The sequence below is a fragment of the Zerene cesonia genome, chromosome 26, assembly GCF_012273895.1.
Source record: "Zerene cesonia ecotype Mississippi chromosome 26, Zerene_cesonia_1.1, whole genome shotgun sequence".
Classification (NCBI taxonomy): Eukaryota; Metazoa; Arthropoda; class Insecta; order Lepidoptera; family Pieridae; genus Zerene; species Zerene cesonia.
The window spans coordinates 3269851-3284941 of NC_052127.1; the positions used below are offsets into that span (position 1 = coordinate 3269851).

The 15091-nt window shown below is 33.2% G+C and overlaps 1 non-coding gene across 1 annotated transcript; it reads left to right on the forward strand.

The window, feature by feature from the left end:
- Positions 1–10547: 10547 nt before the first annotated feature.
- On the forward strand, positions 10548–10620 carry Trnam-cau. The gene has a single exon. It is a non-coding gene; the product is annotated as a tRNA-Met (tRNA).
- The last annotated feature ends 4471 nt before the right edge of the window (positions 10621–15091 follow it).

The following is a 15091-nucleotide window of genomic DNA, read 5'->3' on the forward strand; positions in this document are numbered from 1 at the left end:
AGCTTAGAACTTATTAACTAAGTTCTACAACAAAATACACGTGTACTTGTTGAGTTCTAGCGCTAAACAAGATTAGACTTAGCTCGAACAACGTGCTGCCTAGATTTGAGAGCAAGAAATATTGTTTCTTGTTGTTTAGAAAATAAGCGATGTGAATAAATATTGATTCATAAGGTATTGAACAACCAGTTATAAAGCGCGATTATGAAATAAATAAACCAAGTAGGAGTAGTATTAAATCTTTACGTTTTTTGACAATATGACAATATTTTATTAAGCACTACAATACTTTTTCTAAGTAATTTAATTCTTAATCTAATGTTTTGTCTCTTCTCTCACTCTAAATACAAATGAACTAAATACAACTTCGCAAATTGTTGTTATGGTAATGAAGACTTTGCCAGTATCAATTTAAAAAGTTCTCACTTTGTCATGGAGTCCTTGACGGGACTTTCATAAATGTATACATTTGGTTACATTTGGTTTGGTTACATTTTGTAATGCCACATAAATGGAAATTGCTCTTATAGATAAAACATGTTACTAAAAAATTCATTATTTTTGAAGACGCCCATATCCTTTTTTATTCCCGTCGTCAACCCCTTCTAGTAATAATAACTAGTCTAAATGATTCTATCATATAAAATATGAAAAAAAAGAACTCAAATCGTCATACAGACTGGCTATAATTTGATGCACATTAATTGTCCATTTTTAACTTTTGATATTTAATTTCAATACCATAATAGAGTAAAATCTAAAATAAAACTTTTATTCGATACAAACATGAATGAAGAACGATCCTATTTGGGATCCTGTACTATATTCTCATCCTTTCCAGTTCTTTCCTTATTTCCATTCCATTGTTCTGTCGTCAATCCTTTCTGTATCCCTTTCATTTAAAAATCTGGCAATGCAGTAATCGTCGCTTTTCTTAGTACCTCTAGTTAACCTACAGAGGCATCATTAAATTTCGAGTTACTAATCTAAAATATAAGAAAACAATCCTCAAAATAATTTAGCCTTAGCTGGGCTTAGATACATATTAAATTAAATCAGTTTTCCTTAACATATATTTACATTTACGTCCATAAATGCTTTGTAACTACGATATTCGGAGTTCTACTGAAGATAGTCAACCATCGGAGTGGAACGAGCGTTATTGCGTAGGAATGTACCTGTACGTTCGCTTTGATTAAAACGACCCATTTAACATCAGCTATTGTTTCGGAAAATAATTTATGATTGCAAATACATAGGCAATATTGATAGAGTTGAAACGAAACGCGAGTTCATTGGCGAATTGGTCATTCAAACATCTTTTCTTGTGGATTCTGTTTTCATTTTTTCATGTGTTTACATCACAAATGTCACGTTTATTTGTACGTTTCTTTTAAGATAAGTTATATAGCGTGACTCAGACCCGTATACAAGTAGACAAAGGTGCGATGTCATTGTAGGTGACCCTATTGTCATGGCGGATACAATTCCAGGGAGATTCCATTTGGAACGAGGAACGTAGTAGAATACGATTATAACAAGATTCGATTTAGTAGATACTGCACGAATATCAAGCATTTTCGTGCGAAATTATCCTATGTAATTAAAAAATAAAACTAATATTATTTTCAACCGCGACGGTGCAAAAACGAAGGTTCTTATTTAAAATGAGTTTTTTTCTCAATAGTGTTAGTGGATAATTGCGTTGATTTTCAATAGATTAATGGGATCCTTTTAATTCTAAATATGAAATCTATATATATAAAATTCTCGTGTCACAGTTTTCGTTGCCAAACTCCTCCGAAACGGCTTGACCGATTCCTCTGAAATTTGGTAAGCATATTGGGTAGGTCTGAGAATCGGCCAACATCTATTTTTTATCCCGATATTCCTACGGGATACGGACTTACGCGGGTGAAACCGCGGGGCGCAGCTAGTGTATACATAAATTAATGTTGTGTGGTAATGTGGTACGTCACTGGAGACGTCAGTGATCATTTTTGTAGACAAAATTTCATATCATTTTTTGCGTAGGTATTATATATATATTGTATATAGTTGTGTTTTATTATACCAATCTGGACGGAGCCTGGTCTGGCTAGATTTACATTAAAGCAAAGAATGAAAGGTACATAAACCAGTAATCAAGACAGCTGTATATTTCCAACTGTTTGCCTGTTTCTTCACGCCCAAACTACTTAGCCGATTCGAATAAAATTTCGTACAAAACTAATTTGAAAACTGAAAAAGGTTTTTTCTTGGAAATTGCATAGGAATGCGAGTATTTCTTTAAATACGAGAGCGAAGCCACAGGCAGAAAGCTAGTGCCCAATATAGACGAAAATCTAGTTCCTGAACTAATAGTCTAACCTTTTTTGCCCTAAAAGCAAGTCACGATAGAAATTGAATACCACTCAAACGGTAATAAAGTTGAAAAGGGTCGTAAATACCACCAGGAGATTTATGCAGACCTAAGGGTCGCCATAACAGCTGATTGTAAATCACGAGCCAACGTGTAGGACGTGTAAATCTTCGAAATTTATTTCAAATTTTTCCCACGCTTTTTAAGGTTCCATACCAAAAAGGTAATGCAGGCCCTGTTACAAATCTGTGACACTGTTACAAAGAATACTCTGTCCGTATGTGTGTCCGTCTGTGTGTCAGCAGGCAGTAAGTATCTCTAAATCTGTGATAGTTCATATATAGATAATAGGAAGAATTATAGACATAGCACTCGAAGTATCTAGGCAGAAATGGAGATGGGCAAGTCATCTGTAGATTAAGAGACGGTAGGTAGACCAACAAAATCTTAGAATGGCATCCTTGGACTGGACGAAGGAAGGTCGGACGTCAGCCTACTAGATGGGATGACTACATAGTGAAGGTCTTGGAAAGGAAATGGAAGAGGGTAGCGAAGAACGGGAAAGAACGGCGTGCACATGAAGAGTCCTATACTCAACTCTGGGTTAAATCGAGATCTGATTGAACTGAGAAAGAAAAAGAAAAAGTAGAAAGTTTCAGAAAATATGTATTTCTTTTAGTGCTATAAAACCAATGATAAAAAATCGAGGATAATCAACGGTTGGCATGGCCATAAATTGGATGGGTTACAAATGTTTTTGCATTCGCTCATTAGCTTATTTTTTCGGAACCCTTGGTGTCACGGGTCCGCCTCGCACTTGACCAATTTTTAAATGATCATTCGACACGTGATTGGATTGCAAATTGATTCAATTCAATGATTATAATTCATTATTGTGGTCGGAAAATTTCGATATTTGTGTCGCAGTTATTATGTTTGGTACAAGATTTATAAATAAAATAAATAATAAATGGAAATAAAAACACACAACTAAGATTATCTCTACTCATATTATAAATGCCCAAGTAACTCTGTCTGCCTAAACCAACCGATTCCTTTAAATTTTAACATATTATGTTATCCTGATATCAAAGCTATATTACTACAAAGTTTCATGAAAATCCATTCAGTAGTTTTTGCGTGAAAGAGCAACAAACACACCTACATCCTTACAAACTTTCGCATTTATAATATTAGTAGGAAGTAGGATTAATTATTTGCTGTTTTGTTACCATGATATCACGCTATAAATATAATGTCAGCTATACATATCGTATTATAAACAAACTATCACTCACTAAATTACATATAACCGTTTTGTAAACCCTTGAATACACCATCTATAGAGGTTACATGCAACAAAAATCACAAGAGATGAAGTCTATTGTGAAAACAAGAGGTAAAAAGGCGGTTACATCATCCCGCAGTACTAAACAAACTTTGTTACAGTATCTGCAGAATGTTCGCGGACAATGGACCACAGAAAAGATTTTACACTACGGTCCAAGTGATGAATAAAACTTGAGCGATAAGGGAACTGGTATAGGATGAGTTTTTAAGCGTTGATGGCATGGTTTCAGTGTGTGCTTGGTTGTTGAAATATAGGCGAACAGCCTGTTTATCCAGCTTTGATATCTTTGACTTGACATGAAGATTTTTTTATGTCATAGCCGGTAACTGAGCTGTTGCTACTCCTGTAAGCATACATGAACACTTGCAGAAGTAGGGTTACATATGGATGTCCTGCTTTTAAGGGGTAAGATAAATTAATATTTGACGACGGGAATAAACGAATAGACTTGGAAGGGTGAAGAAAAGGCTTCGGGACTTCGGCTCCCTCACTCTTTTTCTTTTTTTTTTGTCATAGCCTGATGGTAAGCGATTACCACCGCCCATGAACATTCGCAAAGGTAGTGACTCTGCGAATGCGCTGCCCGCTTTTTTGGGGTAAGGAAAAAGGAAGGGATTTACGACTGGAAGGAAGGAATGGTCTGTGACGGATGAGGAAAAGGAAATGGGCCTCCGGCTCCCCCACTCACCGTACGAAACACAGTGGCATTTCGCTATTTCACGCCGGTCTTCTGTGGGGGTGTGGTACTTCCCCGGTGCGAGCTGGCCCAATTCGTGCCGAAGCGTGCTCAACTCCCACAATAAAACTCGCTAAAGGCAACTCAGTAGCGTACTACTATTACTACTATTTGACGCACATCTTTTGTGAGGGTGGTGCCGACTTCGGGGTGAGCTGCCTCAATTCATGCCGGAGCTAAGATACGGGAAGATAAAGTATCATACAACAAGCTTGTACATACAATATTGCTTTATTTGTTACTTGGACCTCACTCGATTTTCTCATTATAAAAGCGATTTTATTCCCCGACTTTGAGAATTTTTGAAAACCGCAACAATCGCTTGAGCGACGGCGGACGTTTAATTAAATAACAAAAGACTTTAACAGCGAAATTGTTTGTGGTTTCTCTGATAAGATGTGAAGGAAATCATTTTTTAGCTGTTGATTCACACTGTAAACAAATAGGTTTCATATCGTATGTAGGTACCTATAGTTGTATATTATAATACACTAGCTGTTCGCCCCGGTTTTGCTCGTGGTTGCAGCTTTTTAATGGTGAAAGAATTTTAAAAATCGCTCTAGTAGTTTTGGAGCTTATCCATTACAACTAAATAAATACATAGTTCCTCTTCATAATATTAATGTAGATATGTGCTCACCGCTAGCTCTTTTGATTCCGTAAGTGTCTATAAAATTATGTTAACTTAAATTCTTGAAAAATTTTATGTAGAAAATAATTATTTCGCACAAAACACGAAACCGCCTTCCAGTTGTCAGAACTAAAACAATTCTAAATGAGACACACGGAAGACATTAGCTTTTAAATAAAAAAAAATCGAAGTCTAAATTCGAAAATCTAAAGTAATAAACAAAAATAAAGTCCGTTGTCCGTTTAGATTCCGCTAAAACCACACTAAGGTTTCTGAACTCAATTTTTGGTTAAAAGGAAAACGTTTTTAAAATTAAACAAAATAATGGCTGAAGAATTTCTTAAATTTCCTTTAAAGTATAAACTATATAGTATATCAGATCATACATAAGATCCGTATTCAAAGGTTAATCAAATTGAAATAGTGATGTTCCTAAGACCACACTTGTAAGATCAAGCGTGGGAAGTTATACAAATTCCATCGAGTCATTTAGCGACAAAGCGAAACTAAGAAGGCACTTGTAGAGTTTAATTTCAAATGCTAATACAGTGTCTATGAATAAGTAATTACACGTGGCGCCGCCGCAATAAAATTAAACCGTTCTGGTATTGTTTTGTGTTCAATTCAATGTCACTAATCCCTTGAACAATGTTGCTGAATATAGGACATGACTTGCAATGTATCATCTTAAAAAATGCACTAACTGTTTATTTAGACTAATTATAATTACAATACACTAATTATATATTTAGATATTATTAATCGCGTTACGCTTTATTTATATAAAATTCTCGTGCCACAATCTTAATCATAGTCCTCCGAAACGATAAGACAATTTTTTTCTTTTTATGTCACAGTCGGCCATGGAGCTGGTGGGACGCCTGATGGTAAGCGTTACCACCGCCCATGAACATTTGTAGAGGCGCAGACCATGCGCCTCTATAAATGGATTGCCGACTTTAAATTGGGAAGGGATTAAGAAAGGATTGGCGAGAGGAATAAAGGAAAGGACTGGGAAGGGGAAGGAAAAGGATATGGGCCTCCGGCTCTCCCACTCACCGAACGAAACACAGCAGAATGCTATTTCACGCCGGTCTTCTGTGGGGGTGTGGTACTTCCCCGGTGCGAGCTGGCCCAATTCGTGCCGAAGCGTGCTCGACTACCACATAATTAATTCTCATGTAATTTTGTGTGCATGTTGGGTAGGTCTGAGAATGGGCCAGCATCTATTTTTTATATCTAAATGATAAGAGTAAGGCAGAAAAGCGTATGTCAGCTAGTAATATAAAAACATGTGTTCTATAGGAAATACAACCCGGACAGAGTCGGGAGTCTGACTAGTATAAATAAAACTGCATGAGTAGAATTATTTCAACAGCCATAATTCACGTGCTGTTGATTAATTTAACAGTAAATTGACAATCGAATAGTTCACGGTGATGTGATGTTTAATCGAATTTCGATACCAACCGAAATTCCTATCAGGGTTTAGATATACTATTAATTGGTTATTTGAGTTTGCTCTCAAAATAAATAACTAAAAACATAATTTATAATAATCGAGAATATATCCTAGCAATAGAAGAATGTTTATTACATTGACGGAAATGGTTTTTGACATATTTCATCATATTTCAATTAAACTTGGCTCAGCTGCTATTCAATTTAAAAATTGAGAAAGCTCTTTATTACGTGAGTAGTAAGAGTAGTAATCCTAGACTATAGTTATGATGGATTTAATAGCATATTAAATTCTTAAATAAATTTCTACACCTCAACCTCAATAACACTTAAGGACCATGCCTAATGCTTAAGACACGAAGCTTCGAACTGCTTGCAGTGCTTTATAATATTAATAGTATATATACAACAAATATCTATTTACAAGAGTACGAAGCCCTACTCGTAACTTGCCTCTTACCTTTTTATGCTTAAATTTATCTATTAACAATGCCTTTTTTCACAACAGACGTCCGTCCCACTTGTTAACCTAAGTGGTAATAGCAAGTCTTACATAAACAGAGGGTAGACGATTAATTTAAAATTTATGGTGCATATTTGACAGTCAAGTATCATCAAATTGATTATAAATCTAAATATAATAAGCACTAGCAAACCCGGCGAACTCCGTTTCGCCACCAGATGGCTTCGTTTTTCCCGCTTTTGTGTTGAAATTTTTCCTGAATTTTCTTTGCTATAAACCTCAAGGAGCCCGAGACCTTTCCAACGAATGCAAAACCGTGGAAAACGGTTGGTGCGTTTTGGAGTTATAGCGTCAGGAAGGAAAACCCGACTTATTTTTATATAGTAGAAAATGACAAACTGTAAACAGAAAATATGATAAAGTTAAGAAAGGACAATTATAGAAATGAACTAATTTTAGTATATCTACTTGCTAGATCACTAAAATCTAATGTATAAAATTCTCGTGTCACAGTTTTCGTTGCCATACTCCTCCGAAACGGCTTGACCGATTTTGATGAAATTTTTTGTGCTTATCGGGTAGGTCTGAGAATCAGACAACATCTATGTTTTATAACTCTAAATGATAAGAATAAGGCAGAAAAGCGTTTGCTGGTCAGCTAGTATTCTATATATTTATGGTTGGAGAGGAATACATGTAAACATTATTATTAATACAACAGACGGTCTAGCATAATAGAATAATGCATTCATAAATCACAATATTTCAGAATGCACGAACGAATCACCATATTCCCGTAAATTATTCAAACTTACATTTACAGGCGAAATATTGCGGGCTATTAACGTTCAGAAATATCGAATAATTCTACACAAGCGTTGTAAAATGGGAATTATTAATTTATATGTATTTTTGTGTATATTGTTTGCTTTGATAATTGCCGCTAAGTGCTTCTTAAAAGTGATTGAAAGTTGTCATTGTTTCGCCCGTTTTTTTAATTTTTATTGCTGGCAAATTTGTAACGTGTAATTTGTAATTAAAATGAAAATATTACCATTTCCTTTTTTAGCATAATATTTAAGCATAATTTATTTGGTATTTACACAAACCTCTACCAGCGAATTATAAATTGTCGTCGTGATTATCGTTATGTAAAATTATACAAAAAATAGGAATCAAATCTAATAACAAATCCTTAGCTTTATCTTAAGAGAAAAATCAGCATCTCATTTCAGTTTACAATCTACAAAAATAATAAGAACAATGTCGCTTGACCTTAACAAAACTCATCACATTGAAGCCCTAATTTTGACGTGTCTGTTTTTACAAAACCTTGTTCGGTGTAGGCTGTAGAGGATAACAAATAGGCTCATTGCGAGGGAATGACATTTGACAGCTTGATTTTTTTTAAACACATTAGCTCCTGTGGCGCTCTTGAAGGCAGCGGTTTTTTACATTTATGGTTAGAATACTGAACTATTTGCCAGGGTCGAGAAAGCAGCGTTCTGTGTTATAGTTTGTTTTTTTTGATGTTGCCACTTCTATAAATGTTACTATCATATTATAGCTCATCTCATAAACACATATGATTTATTCGTCATTTTCAACATAAAGTTGTTAATGTGAATAGGAGTCAGTGTTTCTATAATAAAAGTCATTAAAAATGAGAACGTCCAAGCGAAATACACATAACTTCAAACATTTTAATTAGTTTCGGATATAAGTATAACTATACTATATTTATGAATTAAGGCTTCTAGTGCTTTTGCATTGCGTTTAACGTTTCAATTTATTATTTTTCTATATAATCTAATAAAAATAAAAGATGTTACACGATTAAAAAGTATGCTTAATTTAGTGATTACATTATATCCCATTGATCTCAAATATCGATTAAAATCTATTAAATAGAATTAATTTTCCAGTGAAACGTAGCGTTTTCCGTCCTTTCTTGGGTCAAATGTTTACAATCTCGTATTGATTTACGATTAGGGTGATAGCCACATAAGTTTTGCGATTTGAATTTCAATTAGAGCTACAATGTAAAAGGGAAATGTAGATTTTTGAGCTTACCGGATAATGGCCAATGACTTGTCACAATTTGTTCGATAAATAGTTATGATAATTATACTGATCATCATCATCAGCCCATGTAGATATGTTCCGACTGTAAAGATATGAGAGACTCCTATGAGGGTTCAAGCCATAGTCTACCACGCAGTCTTAAAGTGGTTTGGCAGATGTCGTATCGTCACAACTTTTTGGGTCTTGAGTCATACTGGTTTCCTCACCATGTTTTCCTTCATCGTTTCGGGCAGTGGTGATATTTATGTGATAATTTTTTATTCGCTCTTGTGTATACGATTATATATTTTATTGCAGTTACCTTCGGAACTACTTGCATTTTTGTATTGGTGCTGGTGAGCTTTTATGAACCTTTTTGTTTAATCTGTATAAAAAAACCTGTGTTAACCACACGCAAGTTCAGGGACATGGACAACATCTAGGCGCTGAACATTGTGTTTGTTTATTTTATTTTCCATAAAAATACGAATTGTATGAATTCACAATTATTCTGTGTATTTCAAATAGGGAAAAAATAAAATTTTACTATAAAAATTATAACAATTTATTTCTAGTTTTATCTATATACCCTCTTCCTTGACACATAATTTTAGAATATATTGCCGATGTTTACTTGGAAGTGATCACTCTTTAGCGATAAGGCCACCAATTTATGCGTCAAGGTCTAATGATTGTCTCCATTTATAATATGCAATTAGTATTAAAAGTTGAAATATTATGTAAAGCAAGGTCGTTAACCCACCTGAAGTTTAATCCTCCGTTTTGGAGTAATATGCATTAACTCGAATGAATTCGTAGAAAATGGAATAAACGAAAGACGTCTCTTACTTTATATTTAAGCGCAACGTAAGGAAATTCATATGGTATGTGAAGTATTCATATTACAAAGAATACGAACATATAGCGAGTTGACTCTTGGTTAGAATTTTTTTAGAAACAAACGCTAAAATATAAATACGATATTCTATTGATGGTCATCTCGGGTTAAAATCTCGTTTCGAGACCGACAAAAGTAAATAGAGATATTTGCCGATTTTTCTTGGTAGTTAGATCAGAATGTCGCTTATTATATATTTAGGTACGTTTATGGCTTTGCTTTGAATGATTATTAATTTACTCTGTTGTACTACTTTCATTAGTTAAGTTAAATAGTTGTCTAGAATGTTTATTTTTAGTGTAATGTAGATAATAGCATGTTTTAGTTTTTAAATCTAAGAATCGTATCGGTCCATAAAACTTATGGTGACTATATCAACTTTAGTTTATTGAGGTCGGTTTCAAATTATTACAACCTATTCTTAGAATATATTATCTTAACTGTAGAAAAAAAGAACAGAAATCCGTATAGGTTAATTTGTAAGCATTGTAACAATCAAAATTTATAATCTGTAAAATTCATTATCTGTCAAAGATATTAATCAAACTATTAGTAGCTTACTTTCGTCGTGCTTGTCACCAGCCTCGGTGGCGCAGTAGGCAGCGCGTAAGTCTCATAATCTTAAGGTCGTGAGTTCGAGCCTCACCCGGGGCAATATTTTTGATACGTTTTTATTATTTTTTTTTTTAACTTAAACGTAATTGTCATGTTTCGTAATTTTATTATTTACTCGATGTCGACACGTATTTATTTTTAACATCCTTTGTTGTTTTAGCATGATGTTATATAGTTTAAACTAGAGTCAGCTCACTTTGATAAAACAGTGTTAAAATTTATTAATTCTGAATGAAGAAAATTTAACTGTAGTTCAATAAACGCTGTCCTGTTTTGTGTGCCCACTGTCCGCCATACTTGATCCGTTTGACAGCTGTCATGTTTCCCGCCTCCACTCAAGGCCTTTGATGTGAAATATGAAATTTAATCCGTATGGGCGTGGAGTGTACGATTTTTGACTGAATTTTTTCCGGATAAAATAGAAAGTGAAAAGCTTGTTTCAGTTTCGTGGAGTTGAACGAGAACCTATAGTTTCCAGGTAAATTATTTTTAATTATTAAATAATTTTTTTAATTTTTCGTCACTTATTTTACAATTGTCATCAAAACTAAAAACAGGTAAACACTTATATGAAAGCGTATTTTTTAATATTATTTATGTAGGTTATACATCCTAAACATCGATCACATGCAGATATGGTTTTTTTTTATGGAGAACCACAGATAACATAATACCATACTAGGCAAACTCAACTAAACAAATTGACTGAAATTCGGACTGATTGTAAGAGTAGTATAGTAGCAAATAATATACTGATTGTAAGAGTAGTATAGTAGCAAATAAAATATACGAGAAGTATTATATGTTTTTAGTTTTGTTGCTCTATACTCTGTGGTATTCACTGATTGGCGATTTTTTTTGTATAGAATATTGTTGTCATTTGGTCCCAATTTGGAATATGGACTCTTATCGTAGGCAATTTTTTCGTAGTGTTATTTATTTAGTCTGAAAAACGTGTAAGTGAAATCAGGGGTTAAATCTTATTGTATGTACTACTTGGTTTGTCCAACATTCTCTCAATATTATTTCTCTGTATAATAAAATGTTTTTATGTATCGAGGGCTTAGAAAAATATACTTAAAAAACGAATTTGGTGAATATAAAAACATAGCTAATACAGTACAGATATCTCCATTCGGCCACAATTTATCAAAGATCGCGTTGTGTCACATAACTTAGACATAAAACGTAAAGGTAACAGAATTCTGAATCTTATCTCTGGATATTTTTATATACATTGAGAATTTACGACTGACGGCGAATCGGCCGTTTTTTTACCCAGTGAATTCGCGTGGGAAATGTATAAATCTTTTAACCTTTATAGGCACACGCCTAATTCTATAAAGTTTGTATAAATATCATTATCATTTCACTTTGCCCTTTAAAGCTTAATGTATGAAATACTTATCATCCATCGTAAAGTTTTTCATATAATTTATTTAATAATTTCATTTTTATTAGTACTATTATTATTTATAGCAAACATTTATATTATTAAGGTTTTACCAACTTAAATGTATTGTTGGTAGCGCTCGTATCTCAATATTTGATTCATTGAATTCATTGAAAAATAATACGGATTTTACATAATATTTTCTTTATCTACGCTTCTATAGGAAATAATATAAAGCTGTATAGAAAAAAGATTTCACACAGTTATCACAGAAATTGATTTTATAATTCTTACATCGTTATATAAGTACGTGACGTGATCTTTGAATGCATTAAATCTCATATACAATTATTTAGAAAGAAGTTGCAATAAATTAAATTGAACACACCTTCGAGAATGTACCTTTAATTAGTGTAGAAAATGGTCGGAGATATAAACGATACTCAAGAAATGTTTGCAGGATTTAAATTTGATTATATACAATTTATATAAATGTAATTTATTAAAGTAAGTATACGTAAATAAAAATAAATGCCGTAAAAAGCAACCAAAACAAAACGTTGCATCACAATAACGAAAAAGCTATTGAAAATGTCCGGGATCATCATTTCCACGTAAACTCTACGGATGTATGGGATGTTATTCGAATTTATTGCTGAATATATTTTTTACTCAATAACATTTTGCCTTGAGGCAGGAAAAGGAGCAGACATATTCGAATGGATATAAAATCACTGTAACGATCACATTAATAGTTTTCCAGTAAATCAAATTCAAATATCGAGCTATTACTTCTTTTAGAAGCGTTATTTTGTGTATTATTTGTCATTTTTGAACTTTCATACCACTACATATACAATTGTTCCAAAAACTATTACACAATGTAGGTATTAATACCTCTATCCCCTGTGTTGTGAGGCTCAACCTCTAACATACAATAACAATAAACAATAATTTATTTATCAAAACATTTTGTTACATATATATAGATTAAGAACCCTTGCTCCCACACTAGGATTCCCTGTGTCGTGGGAACAAGTTTCTTCCGGTAGGTTTAAAAAAGTACAACTTTACTAATTATTATAGATTATAAAATAAATAAATTCATGCTGCTATACTACTTATTATAATTTTGTACGTATTAGTGTGCCTCTCTGTGTGTGTGTGTGTGTGTGTGTGTGTTTGTCAAGTTAAAGAGAAGATTTTTTATATGCCACTTTGATTACTGCCCTTTGTGCCCTTTCCACCTTCAGTAATATAGTTTAAACTTTATTTGAATTTTTTTTTGTATGAGTGTGTACATGTGTGTGTGCGTATGTGTGTGAGTAGGTGTCCTTGCGTCTCGAAACACAATTTTTCACTATCTTTTCATTTCAATGGATTTTCTCCATATTAATGTGCTAAAGCATACATACATTGTAGTATTTATTTGATAAAATATGATGTAACTAGCCCTCAAGCGACATCAGCGTTATATTAGACCATGAAAATACCCGATATTAGCCAAATGACATACGCACTTTAAACATTATTGCAATAACACAAAGTCGATTATCCAATAATTTTACATGCACATATCGTAAAAGTTATCAAGTAACAATGTAAAATAGTGTAAGTAAAACTGTTTTAGTCGAGATAGTAACAAAGTATAGAGGGAACTATGTGTAGTCATTTCGTTTCAAGTTAAGCCCCAGCTACGAATACTTTTAACAGACCAATTGATAGGTTTGCAGCGGTTTGCGGTTATATAAATTATCAAAATACTTATCTAATACTCGGCGAAACAAAAAACAGCAAGGTTATATAAAATGAATGTTTGATTACCTCTTGAACATATTTTGTTAATTTATACAACTGATTGTATTTATATTATATTAGCTGCGCCCCGTGGTTTCACCCGCGTAAGTCCGTATCCTGTAGGAATATCGGGATAAAAAGTTGCCTATATGTTATTCCAGTTGTCCAGCTATTTACGTACCAAATTTCATTGCAATCGGTTCAGTAGTCTTTGCGTGAAAGAGCAACAAACACACACACATCCTTACAGACATTTATAATATTAGTAGGACTAGTAGGATTGTAGTATTCTTTGTAAGATAATTTTGTTTACTTGGCAGTTGATGTTGTTTTTATTGTATTCGTAATTTCTAAAACTACAATTGTATATAAAAAAGGTGTAACACAATTAAAAGACAATTTCAATCATATCATAATTAATTATACGTACTTCAAATTTCATTACACCTTTTCAGTTATTTCCGCTTTCTTTAATCAGATATAAAATTTACTCGATGTTTTGATATTTGTTAAACTGTTGTTTGTAATTAGTACTATTGTTTAAGGAATCCATTGAATCCATAGTTCTATTATCTTTCTTATTACACACATTTTCAAGCAATTTAAAAAAAAATAAGTTTTCAATTTGACATTGTTGTTTGGGTTTGATACCTAAGAACTTTCTAATGGATTTACCGACTTGGACGATTATTTTTTATTTTAGATCCGATGCCGTCCGTGTGGTCTCATTTAAATTATATCTAAATCTGACAATATAAATGTGGTTTATTTGACTGCGAAAAATAATTATATTTACAAAAATATCGCTGTCTACCATGACTTAATCTAAAAGCTTCGTAGCATATCGCACCACGCTGGTTCGCGGCTCGCTGCACTCGTGAGAGATGTCTTTGAAGTTTTACAATTTATAAGAATACTCAGCCCCGCGGTAACCTACTTTTGAATTACACCCGAATCCTACCTGACTTTATTTAGGCGTTCACGGTCCAGATAAACGTCTAATTTGGGGAGTTTTCGTCGCTTCCATTTTCCCTCAGCACTAAAATGTAAATGAATGTGTAAATCTCTATTGAGCTGTATCTCTTATCTTGTAAGCACTGGTTTATTTATTTTGTTTGTACGAGAATTTATAATTGAATACTATTTGTGGAAAATGGTGAGTTCACTAATTACTTTGGAAAGAAGGAGTGACGTTAATAGAATTACATGGATATTAAATTCAAATTCTTAGATTTTTTTATTTCTATGAGGAAGTAGGTGTCATAAGCTTTTAAATTCAAAAATTAGATAGTGATCTTTCAACGCACAGCCCAAACCATT